The 21,832-nt window shown below is 42.5% G+C and overlaps 1 long non-coding RNA gene across 2 annotated transcripts in view; it reads right to left on the bottom strand.

The window, feature by feature from the left end:
* Nucleotides 1-15,214, bottom strand: part of LOC118767496 — an 88,813-nt gene extending 73,599 nt beyond the window's left edge. Inside the window, exon 1 of one of the 2 annotated variants that reach the window (XR_005003419.1) lies at nt 14,360-15,214. This is a non-coding gene — a long non-coding RNA (uncharacterized LOC118767496). The remainder of the gene's footprint in view (nt 1-14,359) is intronic. The other variant, XR_005003418.1, reaches the window with a different exon arrangement.
* Between the last annotated feature and the right edge of the window lie 6,618 nt (nt 15,215-21,832).

Here is a 21,832-nt window from a genome sequence, read left to right as displayed (position 1 = left end):
CTGCTAGAGTCTCATGCAGCGTTAGGTGTTTTTTTGCTCAATAAACACAACACCCGATCTGGGAATCGAAACTGTGATCCCACAACTGCGAATCTGCTGCCCTAACCACTGGGCCATCTATCTATATATATATATATATATATATACACTCGTGGAGTGGTTGGCGTTAGGAAGGGCATCCAGCTGTAGAAACACCGCCAGATCAGACTGGAGCCTGGTGCAGCCCCTGGCTTCCCAGACCCCGGTCGAACCATTCAACCCGTGCTAGCGCGGAAAACGGACGTTAAACGATGATGATGATGATGATATATATATATGTGTGTGTGTGTAAAAAAGTAAAGTCCCCTTTTGGTCATGAATGACCATAAAATTAGAAAAGTTCCCCTCTGAAGCATAAGTCCATGCAAAGTTGTTTATGGAAGACCAGCAGTCACCCATGCATACCAGCTTCTCCTCTCCATGCCACTGATGTTATCCAAGGGAAAGGCAAAGGGGCTGATACAGCTTGGCACTAGTAACATTGCAACACATTTCTACAGCTGAGTGAACTGGAGCAATGTGAAATAAAGTCCCTTGCTCAAGGACACAGTCTACAGTCCAGTCCGGGAATCGAACTCACTACCTCATGCACCAAATGTATGTGAATATATTATGAAGCTTACTTCACAACCATGTGATTTTAGGCTCAGTGCTATTGCATGACACATTGGGTGTCTTCTATTGTAATCCTCAGCCAACCAAAGCCTTGTGAGTGGATTTCACAGATGGAAACTGAAAGAAGCTCACTCGATATACACACATCATCATCGCTTAACGTCTGCTTTCCATGCTAGCATGGGTTAGACGATTTGACTGAGGGCTGGCGAACCAGATGGCTGCACCAGGCTCCAATCTTGATCTGGCAGTTTCTACAGCTGGATGCCTTTCCTAACGCCAACCACTCTGAGAGTGTAGTGGGTGCTTTACGTGCCACCGGCACGGGGGCCAGTCAGGCGGTACTGGCAACGACCTCACTCGAATCTTTTAACACATGTCACCGGCACAGGTGCCAGTAAGGCGATGCTGGTAACAATCACGTTCGAATGGTGCCTTTTACATGCCACCAGCACAGAAGCCAGTTAGCCGTTCTGGCAACAATCATGCTCAGATAGTGCTCTTAGCACCCTACTAACACGGGGCACGAGTGCAAAATTCTTGATGTGAATTCGTGTGTTGAAAGAAAAACTATTGAACCTTGGATTACATTGACCCCAGTGCGTAACTGGTACTTAATTTATCAACCCCGAAAGGATGTAAGGCAAAGTCGACTTCGGCGGAATTTGAACTCAGAACGTAACGGCAGACGAAATCCCGCTAAGCATTCTGCCAGCTCGCCATTTCACCAGTGCACTGCACAGTGAAATTAAATCCGAAGCCATAAGGCTACAAAGCGACACATACTACTATTTATAGCACTTAAAACTGACAATTTACACGAAAAAGCAGTAACAAGAAACTCTGTTTTTATTGTTTTTGTCATTGAATAAAACTTAGGAGCGGCGCAATTGAAGAGAAACCGAAATCATGTGGTTTCCCAATGAGCTTCTTAACTACACAGCCATGTTTTAGAATATTTCTAAATTTCATATACTGGTCCGTAAAAATAAGCAAACAAAATCTGTGATCATGGCGAGAAGACTTATGATCTGACTGATCGATGGTCTTAATCAATCTTCTGCCAAGTGCAAGGGACATAACTCTCATAGTGAAAGAATGTAAGGGAGATAACTCTAAAATTCAAAATTCTGCAAAATTGTTGATAGCTTAAAATTATATGCAAAACACTGCAGGGTGCTGTTTTCGCTGCAACACCCTGCAGCGAAAACTCAGAGAAATGCAGAACGAGTGGTGGGACCACCTGGCGCGGAGAACCCAGCTGTGTGCTGACCTCGGAGACTATAGCGGCTTCTATGAGGTTCTGAAAGCAGTGTATGGCCCCACCCACCTGGTCCAGAGTCCCCTACGCAGTTCAGATGGAGAGGACCTCATCACCGATAACGCCTCCATCCTCGCTCGCTGGTCCAAGCACTTCCAAGGCCTCTTCAGTGCTAACCGTACCGTACAGGACGCTGCCATCCTTCGCATTCCTCAACTTCCACTCAAAGAGGAGCTCAACGAACCACCCACCCTCGAATAAACTATTGAAGCCATAGGACAACTCAAGAGTCGCAAAGCAGCAGGAGTTGACGGCATCCCACCAGAAATCTGGAAGAATGGAGGTCCAATGCTCCATGATTTTCTTGTCTGCTGCTGGGACCAGAGCAAGATCCCACATTTCTTCGCGACGCCGTCATCATAACCCTGTACAAGAACAAGGGTGAAAAGTCTGACTGCTCCAACTACCAGGGAATCACCCTACTCTCCATCGCCGGCAAAGTACTTGCCAGGATCTTGCTCAATAGGCTAGTACCAACCATCGCTGAAGAAAACCTCCCCGAGAGCCAGTGTGGCTTCAGAGCCAACAGAGGCACAATGGATATGGTGTTCGTCCTCCACCAACTCCAGGAGAAGTGCCGAGAACAAAACAGGGGACTTTATGCTACTTTCGTCGACCTTACAAAAACATTTGATACAGTGAGCAGGACAGGACTATGGCTTATCCTGGAACGACTTGACTGTCCCACCAAGTTTCTACAGATGGTGATCCAGCTGCACGAGAATCAACCTGGTCAGATCATACTCAATGCTGACCTGTCGGAGCCCTTCCCCATTTCTAACGGCGTGAAGCAGGGTTGCGTCCTGGCACCGACTCTCTTCAGCATGATGATCAAGCATGCAACTGAAGATATGGAGGATGAGGATGGGGTGTATGTTAGGTATCGTCTGGATGGTAGTCTCTTCAATCAACGGCACCTCCAAGCCCACACCAAGACCCAGGAGAGGTTGATTCGAGACCTCTTTGCAGACGACGCTGTCCTTGTCGCTCACACAGAGCGAGCTCTGCAGCGCATCACGTCCTGCTTTGCAGACGCCTCGCAGCTCTTTGGCCTGGAGGTCAGCCTCAAGAAGACGGAGGTACTTCACCAACCTACACCCCAAGAAGAATACCGACCAACCCACATCACTATCTGCGGTACCGAACTGAAATCAATACAGCAGTTTACATACTTGGGCTGCATCATCTCATCCGATGCAAGGATTGACAAGGAAATTGACAATAGACTTTCTAAGGCAAATAGCTCCTTTGGCAGATTGTAGAAACGTGTTTGGCACAATGGTGGCCTGAAGAACAAAACAAAGATCAGTGTCTACAGGGCAGTAGTTCTCACCACTCTTCTCTACGGCTCAGAAACCTGGATCACTTACCGCCGTCACATCCGTCTCCTCGAGCGCTTCCACCAGCGATGTCTCCGCACCATCCTCAACATTCACTGGAGTAACTTCGTCACAAACATTGAAGTCTTGGAGCGGGCCGAGATCCCCAGCATTGAAGCCATGCTACTGAAGTACCACCTCCGATGGGCAGGGTATGTCTCCAGAATGGAGAACCATCGCCTTTCAAAGATTGCCCTGTTTGGCGAACTCTTCACCGGCCACCGAGTGAGAGGAGCTCCGAGGAAGTGCTACAAAGACTGCCTCCAAGAAGTCTCAAACAGCATGTCATATTAACCACCAATGCTGCTCAGACCTGGCTGCGGACCGTGATGTCTGGCGTCACACGATCTTCAACGCAGTCAGCAAGTTTGAGGAACAAAGAAGAGACGCACTTAAAGACAAGAGACGCAGAAGGAAGGCGCGAGCCGCCTCTGACACCACACCGATGTTACCTTCGTCTGTGGACACTGCCCACGGACCTGCCTTTCTCATATCGGACTTGTCAGTCATAAGCGTGCATGCACGCGACGTGGACAGCCTTCCTTATCTTCGTGCGCGAAGCCGAGCCATGATGATATGCAAAACAACGGTAAGGAAAAGAGACAGTCCTCAAGTACAGTGTAAGTTATCTCTATATATATAAACGGCAGTTTGTCTGTGCGTGCTTCTGTGTGTCTGTTTTCTCGTACCCTCACCCTGACCACGGCTTTCAACCGATTCTGATGAAACTTGACACACACATAGCCCAATGTCATAATTCAAAACTAACGCAGCGAAAATTTTGAAAAGTTCCCCCAGTTCTGAAAAAAATTGATAAATTCGACATGGGGTCGAGAATCATAAACATGAACCACAGACTGTCTAGGGGACGCAACTCGAGAATCTAAGCTTTTTTTATGCAACGCATTATCTATGGTAGTTTTCACAACTTGCAATCGATTTTCACCAAACTCATGGTGAAGCTTAATGTTACCCTAAGAAACTCAATTCTGACGTTAGTTTTCCATGCAATACCTTACCATCAGAAACAATCGATAAAATCATGCCATTTTGGGAAATCGCGTTCAAATTCAAGATGACATATTTTCGACAATATCTTTCACAAATTGGCAGGAATCTTTTTTTTTTCACAACGAGCATCATGTCTGCTCCAAGGAGCTATATAGCTCTTTTTATTCCAATAGGATACATTATTGGAAAAAATCGGTTAATTTAATCATATGTGGCACACATAGCAAACAAATTTGTGTATTAAACACAAACCGGACTGTCTAGGGGACGCAACTTGACCTTTTTAGCTATCGATAATTCGATCCAACCAATTCCTACCAGGAAGAAATTACATTCGAGACTTTACCCCCAACACCGCCACTTCTGCTAATAGCTGCTGCAGCCGCAAGTTATTCGAATACTTTTTTGGTTTAAACTTTCTTTATAACTACCACCCCAAACGTTTTACCTTCAATTTTTGACGTACCCTAACGGTCCTCGGACGCTACTTGCAAACTCTTGGTTTATTATAAACCACTTTTGTCGTGTGCATCAAAAAACTTTTCCTTTCGTTTGTTCAGTTTGATCACTTTTGACTTTTTCGTTGTTGTCAATCACATTGCTGCCAGCTTTTTGGAGTTTTTGTACATTTTTATACGTTTTCGGATACTTACCCCACGAGCTCCTTTTTATTACACCTTTACCAAACACATTGCTATCCACCAAAATACTTACCCCACGTGTTCCTTTTTATTACACCTTTGCCAAACACATTGCTATCCACCAAAATGCCACCCAAGAAGAGAAGGACCCTCCTCAGCCCTCGGACGGCCAAGGCATCGGCTTCCAGGGCTAGAAGGGCACGCGAGACCCACGAGGAAACCGCCTTGCGCCTCTCGCAAACAGCTTCCCGTTATGCCGCTGCTCAGGCATCTGAAACTACTAGCGACCGTTCTACCCGACTTGCAAGGGTCGCAGCGTACAGATCTTCCCTCCGCTCGAGGTTGACGAAAGAGCAACAGTCCAGCCAAAACATGCGGGCTTCTTACTGTGCTTCCATCCGCAGAGCTCGCGAGAACCCCGAACAAAGGGCCATTCGGAATGCGGCTAACGCCACTAGCACTGCCAGGACACGATCTGTCGAAACCTCACAGCAGAGGAGAACTCGCCAAGATGCTGACGCCGCAAATAAAGCCATGGCCAAAGCTGCCGAAACACCTCAACAGAGGAGAGCTCGCCAAGCTGCTAACGCCGCAAACACAGCCAGGGCTCGATCTGCCGAAACTCCACACCAACGGACTATTCGGACATCCAGACATGCCATTAACACTGCTTCTGCTAGGGCTTCAGAGGGTGCTGAGGCGAGAGCTGAAAGGCTTTCAAGGGATGCCACTGCTACCGCTGTCGCACGTGCATCTGAATCTGCTGAGGCACGGTGCACTCGACTTGAGAGTATCAACAAACGTCGGGATATCATTCGTGGTGTACGTACCCCTGCCCCCGCTTTCTGGTTGTCACTAGCATTCAACTACGACGCCACAATTAACTTCTCCTTGCGTGACGACATCAAGATAGGGTCAATGACAATTGTATGCCAGTTTTGCAAAGCCAAGAAATGGCCCGGAGAGCCACCTGGTTTGTGCTGCTCTGGTGGCAAAGTGGACCTGCCACCCCTACGGGAACCACCTCAACCACTGAAGGATCTCGCGGCGGGTTTAACCCCCGATTCGTCACAATTCCTTGAAATAATTCGAAAGTACAACTGCTCATTCCAAATGACCTCTTTTGGGCCAAAATTCCTCCCAGAGAAGGCTGGATGCCTACTTTCAAAGTGCAGGGACAGGTCTACCATCTTATTGGGTCACTTCTGCCAGACGAGATTCAGCAGTCTTCTTTCCTCCAAATATACTTCATTGCCGACTACAACCACCAGGTTGATGCACGCCTTGGAATAATACCGGGTACAAGCTATGTTCCCCGCAAAGACATTCTTCTCCGTCTCCAAACCATGCTTCATGATATCAACAGCTACGTCTGCAGCTTCAGATATGCCTTGGACAGTGCTCCATCTCCAAACTTCACCGTTGTCATTGATGCTGATAAACGACCCCACGGGGAGCACGAACGCCGTTTCAACGCACCTGCGTGCAACGAAATTGCCGCAGTTATACACGGAGAGCAACACAACAGCCGTGACATAATCATCTCCTCCCGTGGTAACAACCTACACAGGATCAGCGAGACTCACAGATCTTATGACGCGCTTCACTATCCATTGCTTTTCCCTTATGGGGAAGACGGCTACCACTTCGGAATTCCTTTACGGCAGCCCTCCAATCAAACTACTGCGGAATCAAAGACGGTTTCCTGCAGGGCGTTTTACTCATACCGGTTCATGGTCAGGGAGGGTGAGTTCAACTTATTGCCCCGTTGTCGTCAGCTATTCAACCAGTTCGCCGTCGATATGGCCGCAAAAATGGAATCGGAAAGGCTGCTATACATTAAACTTAATCAGACCAAACTTCGCTCCGACTCCTACATTCATCTCCGTGACGGTTTGCAAAGAAAATGACCCTCGCAACATCGGCAAGCCATGCATTCTACCCTCCACCTTCACGGGAGGACCGCGATATATGCGTGAAAGGACCCAAGACGCCTTGACCTACGTGCGCATTTACGGCCGGCCGGACCTCTTTATCACCTACGTGCAATCCCAGCTGCGACGAAATCACTCGCGAACTCCTCCCGGGTCAATCTCACACCCATCGACACGACATCGTTGCTAGGGTTTTCCGTCTGAATTTGGGCAAAATGAAGGATTTGATAGTTAAGGTCAGATTTTCGGGCATGTCAGGTGCCACATGTTTTCGGTCGAGTGGCAAAAGAGGGGCTTGCCACATGCTCACATCTTAATTTGGCTCACTCATAAAATCGAGACTAATGACATTGACAAATTCATTTCTGCCGAGATTCCTGACCCCGATGAGGACCCCGGACTCTACGAAATTGTCCGCACTACCATGGTACACGGGCCCTGTGGACCAAATTACGCCAACACACCATGCTACAAAAACGGATTAGCCTGCTCAAAGGGATCCCTAAACGGTTCACTTTGGAGACTCAAACAGGCGGCGATGGGTATCCGCTGTACAAACGAAGGAGTCCAGCCAATGGAGGCCGCACGATTACGGTTGGGCGACATCAAGTGGACAACAGCTACATTGTCCCCTACTGTCCTCTCCTGTCGAAGATATTCAAAGCCCACGTCAACGTTGAGTTCTGCAGCTCCATCAGGTCAATACAATATGTCTGCAAATATATCAACAAAGGCAGCGATGCTGCCATGTTCAGCATCCAGAGGACCACCAGTCGCGACGAAGTGTCCAACTACTTGGCTGGCCGGTACCTCAGCAGCAACGAAGCGTTTTGGCGCATTTACGGCTTCCCGCTCCATCAGAGACACCCGGCTGTGGTGCAGCTTGCTGTACACTTGGAAAATGGACAGCAGATTTACTTCACAGAGCAAAGTGCTGTGCAGATAGCCACCAGCCCTAAAGACACAACGTTGACTGGTTTCTTCAAATTATGCCAACGTGATGACTTCGCTCGAACGCTTTTGTACCCACAGGTCCCATCGTACTTCGTGTGGTCTAAAAACACCTGGGTTCGACGGAAATCCGGCAAAAACGTCGAAAGCTTCCCAGGCGTCAAGTTTGACTCCTGCCTGGGTCGAGTTTACAACATCCCGCCAAACCAGCAAGAATGCTTCTACCTCCGTCTCCTTCTACATGAGGTCACTGGTCCAACAGGTTTCGCCAATATACGTACCGTCAATGGGGTTCTGTGCGACACCTTCAGGGAAGCATGTATGAGACTTGGCCTTCTAGAGGATGACTCCCAGTGGGACGCCACGATGGCAGAGGGTGCTTTACTGCAAACGCATTCGGCCCTACGACATCTTTTCGCAATCCTTCTTCAAAAATGTCAGCTTAGTGATCCACTAAGTCTCTGGATGAAATACAGGGATGACATGTCGCACGACTTCTTACGTACGGCTCAGCAACACTGCCCTTCCGCCGAGATCACGTTCACCAACTTCATTTACAATTTTGCGCTCATTCAACTCGAAGACGCTGTCATCGATATGGGTGGGTCTGCTTTAACAGAGTACGGCCTTCCACCACCCACACGTGAACACGCCAATGTTATGTCTGCTGAATTGTTACGCGAAACTTCCTACTGCATTGAGGAACTGCACCAGTACGTCCAAGATAATGAACCACGGCTGCTTCCAGACCAGCGCATAGCCTACAACACCATCGTAGACTCTGTCAGACAGCAACGTGGGGGGATTTTCTTCCTTGATGCACCGGCGGCACTGGCAAAACCTTCGTCACTAAACTAATTCTGGCAGAGGTCAGACGCAACACGGACATTGCCCTGGCTGTAGCTTCCTCTGGTATCGCGTCCACGTTGCTTCCGGGTGGCAGAACCGCCCACTCTGCCTTCAGACTCCCGCTCGATCTGGCAAAGTCCGAGTCACCTATCTGCAACATCGCCAAGAACTCAGAACAGGCCGACATTCTGCGCAGATGCAAACTCATCGTATGGGACGAGTGCACTATGGCACACAAAGGCGCCCTTGAGGCACTGGACAGGTCCCTGCAGACTCTACGGCCCCCATGGGAGGATTAACTTTACTTCTTTCAGGAGGCTTCAGGCAGACTCTACCTGTTATTCCAAAAGGAACCCGTGCCGATGCCGTGCGCGCGTGCCTTAAGTCGTCAGCTCTTTGGGCACATGTGCGGCCCTTGCACCTCCAAACTAACATGCGCGCGCAGTTAATTGGTGACAGCGGATCCGCTGCATTCTCCAGGGACCTCTTATTGCTCGGTGAAAATAGGATGCTGTCTGATGCGGATGGCTACGTTCAATTGGACTCACTTTGCACCATTGTCGACACCCCTGCTAGCCTCCGGGACGCTGTCTTCCACGACCTACAAAACAATTTACGCGACCTAAAATGGCTGGCAGGCAGAGCTATTCTCGCACCCAAAACTACAACCGTCAACTCCATCAATATCCAGCTACTTGAAGCTATTCCTGGTGATGTCCACGTCTACAAATCTATAGATAGGACAGCAGACCCCGCCCAGCTTGCCGATTATCCTGTTGAATTCCTGAATTCACTTGAACCGCCAGGCCTGCCACCACACATCCTGAAGTTAAAAGTCGGTGCGCCATTATGCTCATCAGGAATTTGGTTCCACCTAAACAGTGCAACGGCACACGTTTGGTTGTGAAACATTTGGCACCACATTTAATAACGGCCACAATACTTACCGGTTGTGGGAAGGGAGAGGACGTCTTCATTCCACGGATGCACCTTCAACCGTCGGGCGCTGACCTACAATCCACTTCAGGCGTTCTCAGTTTCCTGTTAAACTCTGCTTCGCAATGTCCATCAATAAATCCAAGGCCAAACGCTACAAGTCGCTGGGTTACATTTGGGCGAACAGTGCTTCGCCCACGGTCAACTCTACGTGGGCTGTTCACGCGTTGGGAGGCGCAATGATGTTTTCATGTTTTCGCCCAAACGGACAGCTAGGAACATCGTATATACAGAAGTATTCCAGTGAAGACAAGACATTGCAACGTCCACATGCACCTTCGTTCCCTGGAGGGAAAGGACTACATTGGGATTAGTCGTTGCCTACTAGGGGCTCTTACATACCCGGGCAACGCCGGGCTATGCTGCTAGTAAATTAATAAATATGTAGTAATTCGAAAAATTTCTCGATGCTACTTTGGCGTGTGATCCACAACCCAAAGGGTGATTACTTTAGGTTATTTTTTTTTTGCTTTTCAATTTCTAAAAACATTTAAGATGTTGGCTAAAGATTTATTTACAATAAATTCTTTTGTACGTACTTAGCATTGTAAATGTTTTTTTTTTTAATTCTTACAATTTTGTTGTATTTCGGGATGGTCATTTTTTTTTGCCAGGAGTGGCTGTGTGGTAAGTAGCTTGCTTACCAACCACATGGTTCTGGGTTCAGTCCCACTGCGTGGCACCTTGGGCAGGTGTCTTCTACTATAGCCTCGGGCCGACCGAAGCCTTGTGAGTGGATTTGGTAGACGGAAACTGAAAGAAGCCTGTCGTATATGTGTGTGTGTGTGTGTGTGTCTGACAACCGATGCTGGTGTGTTTACGTCCCCGTAACTTAGCGGTTTGGCAAAAAGAGACCGATAGAATAATCAAAGTCTCAAAGCTATCAGATAATTCGTGACGAACTCAAAATAATGTTAATAAATAAGCATTACATTTGACAGAGTAATTCTGAAATAAAGGGATTTAATGTCAAAAGGATTTTATTACAATTGAACATAAAAACAAACACACACAAATATATATATATAATATATATATATATTATATATATATATATATAGGTGTAGGAGTGGCTGTGTGGTAAGTAGCTTGCTTACCAACCACATGGCTCCGGGTTCAGTCTCACTGCGTGGCACCCTGGGCAAGTGTCTTCTGCTATAGCCTCAGACCAACCAAAGCCTTGTTAGTGGATTTGGTAGACGGAAACTGAAAGAAGTCCATCGAGTGTACGTATATGTTTGTGTGTCTGTATTTGTGACCCCCACATAACAAAAGAGACCGATAGAATAAGTCCTATTAGAAAGAATAAGTCCTGGGGTCGATTTTCTCGACTAAAGGCGGTGTTCCAGCATGGCCACAGTCAAATAATTGAAACAAGTAAAAGAGAGTAAACATTATTTTAATAATAATAAAACCACGATTCATTTGTGTCTTAGTAAACAATAACAAACCAAAAATAAACAATATAATAATTAAGATAATCGCGTAGATCGCACGAGTTTGGCAGCCGCGGGTTTTGCAAAGTAAAGGAACTAAAAACTAGCCTAAAGTAATCGCTCTTGAAGTTGTAGATCACACGCCAAAGTAGAACCAAAGATATTTTAATTCAATGAGAATATCTGGTTTGAATTTCATATCACAATCGATATTCTCATTAAAATATCTTTTTTATAAATCATAGCAACGCACACAGGACGTAGAAACTGCATATAATAAAAAAAATTCCATTACACAGAGAAATTTTCGAATTGCCACCATAAATAAGTTCCTTATACCACATATACTCTCTTTTACTTATTTCAGTCATTTGACTGCGGCCACGCTGGAGCACCGCCTTTAGTCGAGCAAATCGACCTCAGGACTTATTCTTTGCAAGCCTAGTACTTATTTTATCGGTCTTTTGCCGAACCGCTAAGTTACGGGGACGTAAACACACCAACATCGGTTGTCAAGCGATGTTGAAGGACAAACACAGACACACACACATACATATACATATTATACGACGGGCTTCTTTCAGTTTCCGTCTACCAAATCCACTCACAAGGCATTGGTCGGCCCGAGGCTATAGTAGAAGACACTTGCCCACGGTGGAACTGAACCCGGAACCATGTAGTTGGTAAGCAAGCTACTTACCACACAGCCACTCCTGCGCATATATATATAATTTAATCTGATAGGATTTAATTTATTTTCTATTTAATCTAATTTAGTACGTAATTGTTGTACAAAACACTGAGGAATACACTTTGACCTATTTTAAGGTCTAGGACCCTGTTTCGTCCTAAAACCTATAAATATAAATATCCCCTTCACTTCCTTTTTTCTCTCTAAAACCATAGCAAACTAGCAAAATATGTTAGCCATGCACAAATAAACTCAGTCTACTTCAAGCCATATTTGTGGACATGCCTTGAATCAAGCTGTATTCGGGAACATAGCTAGAGATGAATTGCTGCAGAAACACGTGTTGGTCATATCTAAACCAATTATTCTTTCTACTAAAGCACAAGGTGTGAAATTTGTGGGGAAGGGACTAGTCGATTACATCGACCCCAGTATTTCGACCCCGAAAGGATGAAAGGCAAAGTCGACCTCGGCGGAATTTGAACTCAGAACGTGCAGACAGACGAAATACCTATTTCTTTACTACCCACAAGGGGCTAAACATAGAGGGGACAAACAAGGACAGACAAACGGATTAAGTCGATTACATCAACTTAATTTATGGTACTTAATTTATCGACCCTGAAAGGATGAAAGGCAAACCAATTATCTAAACCAATTATACTGTATAATTTACTGTAAAAATAAAAAATATGCAAATGTTCCAGTCTCCGTATTCATTATAATTATTTTGGATTTACCATATCGAAATTATTCCTAATTCAGTGAAACGAATCCAAGATTTACCCATCAAAAGAATTGCAATGTCATTGCTAACCCCACGTGATCCTAGATGCTTCTTATTACTCGATGCGGTTAGCCTGGAACCAGGCTATACCGGAGTACTTGTACGGTACCCGCCAGGATAATTTATCTTTATATACTTATAGCACACGCACACACATACATATTGTGTGTGTGTGTCTCTAGAAGTAGTTCCATGATGTAAATGGTCAAATTTATTGCAGGAAAATGACCACATGTAAACAGACAGAGACCAAATCTTTATATCGCGAAAAAAAAAAAAAAAAAAACGGTAGAAAGTCGTTTGTGAACACTAAATTTTTCCCTGCTGAAGAATGTCTCACACATTATTGGTCAGTAATAAATGAGTTCAGATTAAGAACTAAACAGACCCAATTGTATAAAACACTATGAAAAAGATTTCATGAAAATTTTAGTTGAGCCATAGGACAGGAGAGAGGAACGGGTAGAGACCTGTCACATAGATGACACTCAATTGCCTTCTATGTTACAACCTGCAACAAATTGGTACTTGTATCGCAGAGTGGCGCGAATCGGGGACGTGCGATACAAGTATATATCGTATATATACAAGTAAATATATCGTATACATACAAGTAAATATATCGTATACATGTATATATCGATACAAGTATATATCGTATATATCGTGCATGCGCCAGTCAGCTCGTAGGATCGACTGGCTACGTCTGGGTAGCGCGTCTGCGCAAACCGGGACCACTCTGCGATACAAGTACTCAACAAATTACCCTACAAATCTGTGGTTGGTGTAAGGTCCCAGCCAGACGGGATAGAAGAGAGGGGATGGAATAGTTCTATAAAAGGTACGGGACAAGCCTGGAATGACTGGAAAAATCGTGCAGCAAAGACCAATATGAAGTAGTTAGAAGCGAGACTTAAAGTCAGATGAGGATAAACCAGAAGTGGCCTGCTAATGTTCGGTAACGGGAAGAACGGAAATATTCCATGATGCCAGGCAAGAAAGAAGGTTCGGGATAGCGTGAGCGGGAAGAGTGTATAGAATTATAATGGCATATTTTCACTTACCGATGCCAGAAAAAAATGTAGAAGTGCTAAACAATTAATTGCCGGGCTTTGGAACTCTCTTCCATTTCACCGTTTCCCCTATGACCTGAGCTCTTTCAAGTCTAAAGTAAATTCATCCCTTCTATCTTGATTTCTCCTTCCTCATCGTCCCTTACACTCAGTGATTTCTCACCTCGTTAGGGAATTTTTAATAAAAAGAGAAATAAAGAATGTTGAAAAAGAAGAATGCTTGGGAGAAAGAAGCTTGTCCCTAAGTAGGCCCAACAGGTGAACCATCCATTCAGGTGGGCAATTGTTATATAGCAAGCGCAATTAAGGTTATGACCACAGAGGAAGTAGCTGGTCTATCAGGAATAGTCGCTGAGCTGCGTAAAATATCCTAAGTAAAACGTAGGCTAGTCATTCAGAGTCAACCAGATAGACAATGCAGGGACGTGTCACAACCTAACAACTTGGGCTAGCATCATTGTGAACAAATACAAAGGTGATGCACCGGAGAGAGGAAACTACAGAGGCATCAAATTGTTCGAACCGTTGATAAAAGTTACAAAAAAAAAAAAAGAAATAGTTATTGTACAATTTGATTAGGACAATGATTAGTCAAGGTCGTCATGTGTATATTGAGAATCAAAACGATTGACTTACATAATCATTCCGCCAGGTCGAAGTGGATGTCGCTGTTAGATGTCATCAATGGAGAACACCTCCTCTGTTCAGACGATTGTATCACAAATTACTTGATTCATTAGCATAAGAGGACTTTGGGATACCCGGTGTTTCGAGATCGTTGTGTTACCTCACCCAAAGATAGCCTGGACTAATGAATCTAACAAGATATTGTCGTTCCTGTTTCTAACATCGGCTAACAAATTATTTCCTATGTGTTAGTTGCCAAATTTCTGAGTGGAGAAGTTGTTCTCCGTCGACTAATTTCAACAAAGATTGTAATATTCACGTTTAAACTGCCGGAACGAATTTAAAACAAATACGCAAGTCATCGTAGCCTTTAAGAGAAGTGGTTCGATCTTAAACAGGAAAGGTACCACCAATGTCAACTTCCTAATGAGACAACTACACGAGAAGTGCTTAGCAGAGTAAACCTCCTACACCTAGAAGGCTTCAACGGGTTCCTTTGCTTTGTAAACTGGGGATCGCTGAGAATATTAGGTGAATGGTTTTTGAGGGGTAAACATGAATGGAGGGTCTGTCAACAAACTAAGAGTCTGCAATGAATTCAGCCATGAATTAAGCAATCAGGCAGAAGCCCTTCAAAGTTTTGGTCGTCAGCACGACTTCTGTGTATCGTAGTCCTTCGGACGTAGCAGAGCAGTTTAAGGTTGGCTGTCTGTGGTTAACTCCCGTATACTGACTACTTTGTTATCATAGCTGAATCTATAGAATAATTAGAGAAGGTAGGGAAGCAAAACCTTGAAAAATAGAATTAGAGCAAAACATTGAACAATAAAACAACTAAGTAAAATAACAAAGACTAACGTATTCGTGTGTAGGAAAGGAGATAGAAAAGAGATGAGTAGGAATTCATACTTAGTACTCATTAAAAACAATGCGAGTGCAAGAGGTGAAGTTGAATTATAAGTTGACTGACAGAAAAACAGATTTTGGCGATCTTTCGTCTCTAGTAGACCTTTCCGTCGATTTCCGTAAAAAAATTTATTTTTTTTACATATGGGCTTGCGGGAACTTTTGAAGTAATATACATACATATACACATACACCGATTAAAAAATTTCAGTTATCTCTTTCTTTCACACATTACTCTGTCTCTTCACACACACTAATAGAAGCACTTCACTTACACAACATACTGTCTGTCTCCCACACCCCATCAAACACACACACACACACATGTACATCAATGCTTCACATGCACGGTAACTTCAAAAGAACTTCCCTCGTCATACAATCGCTTTCTCTTAGTCTTTTTCGCTCTCATTACTTCAAAAGTTCCCGCAAGCCCATATGTAAAAAAAAAAATTTTTTACAGAAATCGACGGAAAGGTCTACTAGAGACGAAAGATTGCCCAGATTTTATATGCAGGGAATGGAGAAAATCAGTAAGGATCAATAAGAACACACGGGAAATAGATCCCTTCAAAAGTACATAATGTTTGCTAGAAGTGGTTGGTAGCTTTTGAATCGTAGGCGACCTCGTTGGTAATGGAAATGTGTGAGGGCGCGTGGCTTAGTGGTTAGGGCATTCGGCTCATGATCGTAAGGTTGTGAGTTCGATTCCCGGCGACGCGTTGTGTCCTTGAGCAAGACACTTTATTTCACGTTGCTCCAGTCCACTCAGCTGGCAAAAATGAGTTGTACTTGTATTTCAAAGGGTCAGCCTTGTCACTCTCTGTGTCACGCTGATTTTCCCCGAGAACTACGTTAAGGGTACACGTGTCTGTGGAATGCTCAGCCATTTGCACGTTAATTTCACGAGCAAGCTGTTCCGTTGATCGTATCAGCTGGGACCCTCGTCGTCGTAACCGGCGGAGTCTTATTAATGGAAATGTATCCTCCCGTCACGGTGATGGGTAAAGAATGTTTCAGCTACCATCACCGCTCATTACCGTGACCCATCGTTCTCTAGCTACCACCCCCTTCTCTTCCATCGCACTCATTAGGGACACCTCTCTTACTATCTGTACTGCTTTGTCTGTCTCTTACGAGTCTCTCTTTCTCTCTCTCACCTGATTGTAAATAGTTACTGTGGAGAGGTACAGATCACATTACCGAAAATATATACATACGGAGACACAATTTATCTAGCTCTGGGTGTGTGTGTGTGTGTGTAGTTGTCTCACATGTGTGTTTTTCTTGTTTGGTTATTCATCATTTATATATATATACTAGCTGAAGGTGACCCGCTCTACGCGCGGGTAAGAGTGTGGTTGTTACTTTCTGTTGCTTCCTTTCAGCACGTAAAAAGCACCATCCGAACGTGGCGGATTGCAGCGCCGCCTTGACTGGCTTCTGTGCTGGTGGCACGTAAAAAGCACCAACCGATCGTGGCCGCTGCCAGCCCCCCTGGCACCTGTGCAGGCGGCACGAAAAAAGCACCCACTATGCTCACAGAGTGGTTGGCGTTAGGAAGGGCATCCACCTGTCGAAACACTGCCAGATCAGACTGGAGCCTGGTGCAGCCTCCTGGCTTCCCAGACCCCTGTCAAACTGTCCAACCCGTGCTAGCACGGAAAACGGACGTTAAACGATGATGATGATGATGATGATGATGATTCTCCGTCTTTGTTTCTTTCTCCTGTCTCTCTCACTTTCCACTCTCTCTTTCTCTCTCTTACTTCCTCTCGGAGGATCTCCCTCGCTTTCTCTTACTCTCTATCTTTATGTATCTCTCTCCAATTATAAACAACAAAAGATCTTGAGTAAGTTGAGAAATAAAAAGAGAAAGATTGTCCAGATTGTGTGTTGGTGGTGTTGGTGGTGGCGATGATAATTATCATTAGGAAAGAAGAGTGAGTGAGTGAGGAAGACATACATAAGTTGTGGCGATGATAATTGTAGACCCCTTTTCACATTTTGATGAAGAGAACCCGATTTCATTCGGGTGTACTGGGGCTACATATAGGTGTGTGTGTGTGTGTGTGTGTGTGTGCACGCTGTAGAAATTAAATTAGAGATAAAACCACTAATAGGGAAATGAAACAGTAAAAAACAACAAAACCAAAAACATAAAAATAAAAATATAATATTAGATATATGAATATGTTGTGTGTGTGTTGACAGGTAGACAATAGAATGCGATGGCGATGGGGATGGCGAGTAATATTTGTTACTGTCCATGAACGCTGATAGATACATGAGTAAAATGTATAGGAAGCTAAGAGATAGAGTGAGTGAAAATGTTCTTGGAAGAGAGTAAATAGCTACAGAGTGATTTGAGGAAGACCTTACATTAAATAACGGTAGTTGCATTGTCAAATGAAGAGGAGTGACAGAGTACTGGAGGAAATAGGGTGAGGTAGGAAGATGGTCCCAAGCAACCACACCTTTTAAGATAGGGATTTGTAAGGTAGCCCACGCGCATCGTCACCTCATTCTACATGTCCCTGTAAATTTTGGAGCGAATTGGACGGGATGTAGTGGCATTGAAAGCGAACCAAGCGGTAAAAACGCATTTCAGTTTTATATATAGAGATATATATATCATCATCATCATCATCATCATTCAGCGTCCGTTTTCCATGCTAGCATGGGTTGGACGGTTCAACTGGGGTCTGTGAAGCTGGAAGGCTTCATCAGGCCCAGTCAGATCTGGCAGTGTTTCTACGGCTGGATGCCCTTCCTAACGCCAACCACTCTGTGAGTGTAGTGGGTGATATATATATACAACTAATGTAGGATAAAATTTCTTTCGGAAAAATTTTTTATCAATGGCCAGCATATCAAAAAATACCTTTAAAGGTTAAATTTATAAATAACTTATAAAATGAGGGCAAAAGAAAAATTCTAATGCCAAATATGCAAAAAAAAAGACAAAATTGTCAAAACATTACAATTTATGCGTCTCGCATAAATTTATCTTTTTTCTGGCATATTGGCATTAGAATTTTTCTTTTGCCTTATTTTATAATATTATATATATATATATATTATATATATAAATATATATATAAATCCTAGTTAAATATATTCTATGAGAATATTTATACAGAAATTGATATGTGATCTATTATATCAAAGCATTAATACTATAAAATAATTATATTTGAATACGAGCGATTATATATATATAAGGTATGATATATCTATAATATTTATATAAATATATATATATATATATTTACATATTTTTTATACATATTATATTTATTATTTATATATTTTTAATACAACAATTATTTTTCACACGTGTATATCATTCTGAGGAGTTTTCTGATATTGATTTCCATATTAATAATAATATATATATATATATATATATATATAATATATATATATATAAATGTATAAAAATTATATATAAAAATACAAAATGGGACAAGAACGCAAAATACAGAAAGAGACGACACAAAAAACGGACGGGTGATTCGAAGACTCTAATCTTCAGTCAGGAACCGGATCATCCTAGCAAATTTCGGCTGATAGCCAAACATAAGCAAAACACACAAGTGGGACAACTACGTAGCAATGTAAACTGTAACCCTTCACATGATGATGTCATGTGGGAACATAGTTAACTTCAATGGGACACTTCTCATTTCTACAGTTGTTAGTGACCATTTCAGTTGTTGCTGTTGTCTAAGCTCAGGTTACACCTGATCTGGCTGACATACAGGCTAAGCAGCATTCCAGTCATCTTTATGTTCTAAGTTCAAATACCTCTGAGATCAACTTTGCTTTCATCCTCTTGGGCCGATGAAATAAGTATCAGATACACACTGGGGTTGATGTAATTGATTGGGCCCCACCCTGCAAAATTTCAGACCTTGTGTTTATAGTAGAAAGGATTATTATTATTGGCCTGTCCAACATATGCACAGAATGACAAAACTGTTCTGCCTAAGCATTAATCATCATCATCATCATCGTTTAACGTCCGTTTTCCATGCTAGCATGGGTTGGACGGTTCAACTGGGGTCTGGGAAGCCAGGAGGCTGCACCAGGCCAGTCAGATCTGGCAGAGTTTCTACAGCTGGATGCCCTTCCTAATGCCAACCACTCCGTGAGTGTAGTGGGTACTTTTTACGTGCCATCTGCACAGGTGCCAGACGAGGCTGGCAAACGGCCTCGATCGGATAATGCTTTTTAGGTGCCACCGGCACGGGGGCCAGACGAGGCTGGCAACGGCCACAATCAGATGGTGCTTTTTGTGGAATTATGCTAAACGCCTGCTCTCATCTGTAGAACAGCTCTCGAAATCAGTTGAATCTATTGTGATGGTTTCCACTTTCCAGCTGCCATGAAGGACAGGCAGTGTTTATCTGTCTGGGGACCTTAGTGAAAGAGGTTATGTGGTCAAGCAGATTGAAATGGAAAGAACCAAACCCTCAACAATATTTTGGGTCTTTCCACGATACTTCACATTCAAGTACCAACCTCAAAACTCCGAATAAAGTAGTTTTCTGGGAATGTTCTACCCTCATGTCAATCCCAATTTCTCCAACAAATTTCTCAACCCTCATTGTTAATGCTCTCAATGCCCCAACAGATACCAGATGACAGTTATTTTTTTCATTGCCCAAATTCATACAATCTCATCTGTTACTGGCTTGTACTTCTCAAAAACATTAGCACGCCGGGCGAAATACTCAGCGGTATTTCATCTGTCGTTATGCTCTGAGTTCAAACTCTGCTGAGGCCGACTTTACCTTTCATCCTTTACCTTTCATAAATTAAGTACCAGTTACACACTGGGGTCGATGTAATCAACTTAATCCCTTTGTCTGTCCATGTTTGCTCCCTCTATGTTTAGCCCCCTGTGGGCAATAAAGAAATATATGTGTGTGTGTGTGCATTTTATATACATGTATACCAACATTTGTGTCTATGTTGTGAGTGTGTGTGTGTGCGAGTGTTCATATGTAGCTGCCAGCTGTTGGACTGGATTGAAGTATTAAAAAAATCAATTTGCTTTTTTTTTCTTTCTTTTTTTTTTTAACAAAAGATGGAAGGAGTGCCAAGAATGACTTCACACATTAAGAATCATGAAAACAGAGAGAAAGAGAGAAAGAAGGAAAAATGTTTTTATTTATATGATTTACAGAGCATGATGGATCATAACACACATACAAACATAATATCACACACACACACACACATATACACACACACATTTATATGTATACATATATATATATATATAAAGAGAGAGTGAGAAATATATAGATATATATATTCACGTATACATATAACCATATACTATATATAAAACAATCTATACACAAGCCACATGTATATTATAATATATTATATATATAATATATATATATATATAATATATGTGTGTGTGTGTGTGTAGAAGGTGAAAAGGAAAACACAAGTTGATATGTATATGGAAAATAAGTCAAAATGCTAAAATAATTTTATCATAAAAAACATTTTAGTACTGGTTTCAGTCATTGAGACTTGTTCAACTGTAAGTATGGAAAACAATTAAGTTGTTTAAAAAGTCTCATGACTTAAACTGTTACTAAAATGTTTTTTATGATAAAATTATTTTAGCATTTTCTACCTTGACTTTTTCCCATAAATACTATATATATATATGTGTGGGTGTGTGGGTGGTGTGTGTGTGTGGGGTGTTGTGGTGTGTGTGTTGTTTATATATATATATACATATATATATATTATGATATATAATACATATATATATACATATATATATATCTATGTATATATATATATAAAACATTATATATCATATATATATACATACATATAAAGTTATATATAATACATATATATACATACATATAAATGTAGTATATATATATATATACATATAAATGTATATATATATATATAATATCTTATACACATACATATATATCTATGTATATATGCATATATGTGTATATATATAAATATATATATGCATATATATGTGTATGTACACTATATATATATGTGTGTATGTACACTATATATATATATATACACACATACATATATATATATGTATATATGCATATATGTGTATATATATAAATATATATATGCATATATATGTGTATGTAAACTATATATATATATATATAAACATATATATATATATACATGTATATATACATACATGTATATGCATATATATGTGTATGTAAACTATATATATATATATAACATATATATATATATATATACATGTATATATACATACATGTATATATACATACATGTATATATACATACATGTATATATATATGTGTATGTACATTATATATGTAGATAGATAGATGTGTGTGTGTACAGTATATATATTTCATTTTATGTTGCTTGAGTCAGTTTCATGCTACTCTTAGTTTCACATGTGAGTGTTCATGATCTTCAGACAAGCTTTGACTCACCCAAAGATACTGTGCTGCCACAGGGGAAATTCAGGGGACCAAGAAACTGACTCAACCATAATAATATATATCACTAATCTT

Source organism: Octopus sinensis, linkage group LG22 (genome assembly GCF_006345805.1).
Source record: "Octopus sinensis linkage group LG22, ASM634580v1, whole genome shotgun sequence".
Taxonomy (NCBI): Eukaryota; Metazoa; Mollusca; class Cephalopoda; order Octopoda; family Octopodidae; genus Octopus; species Octopus sinensis.
The sequence above is the reverse complement of the archived record's forward strand: the minus strand, read 5'-3'. Positions and strand labels throughout refer to the sequence as shown.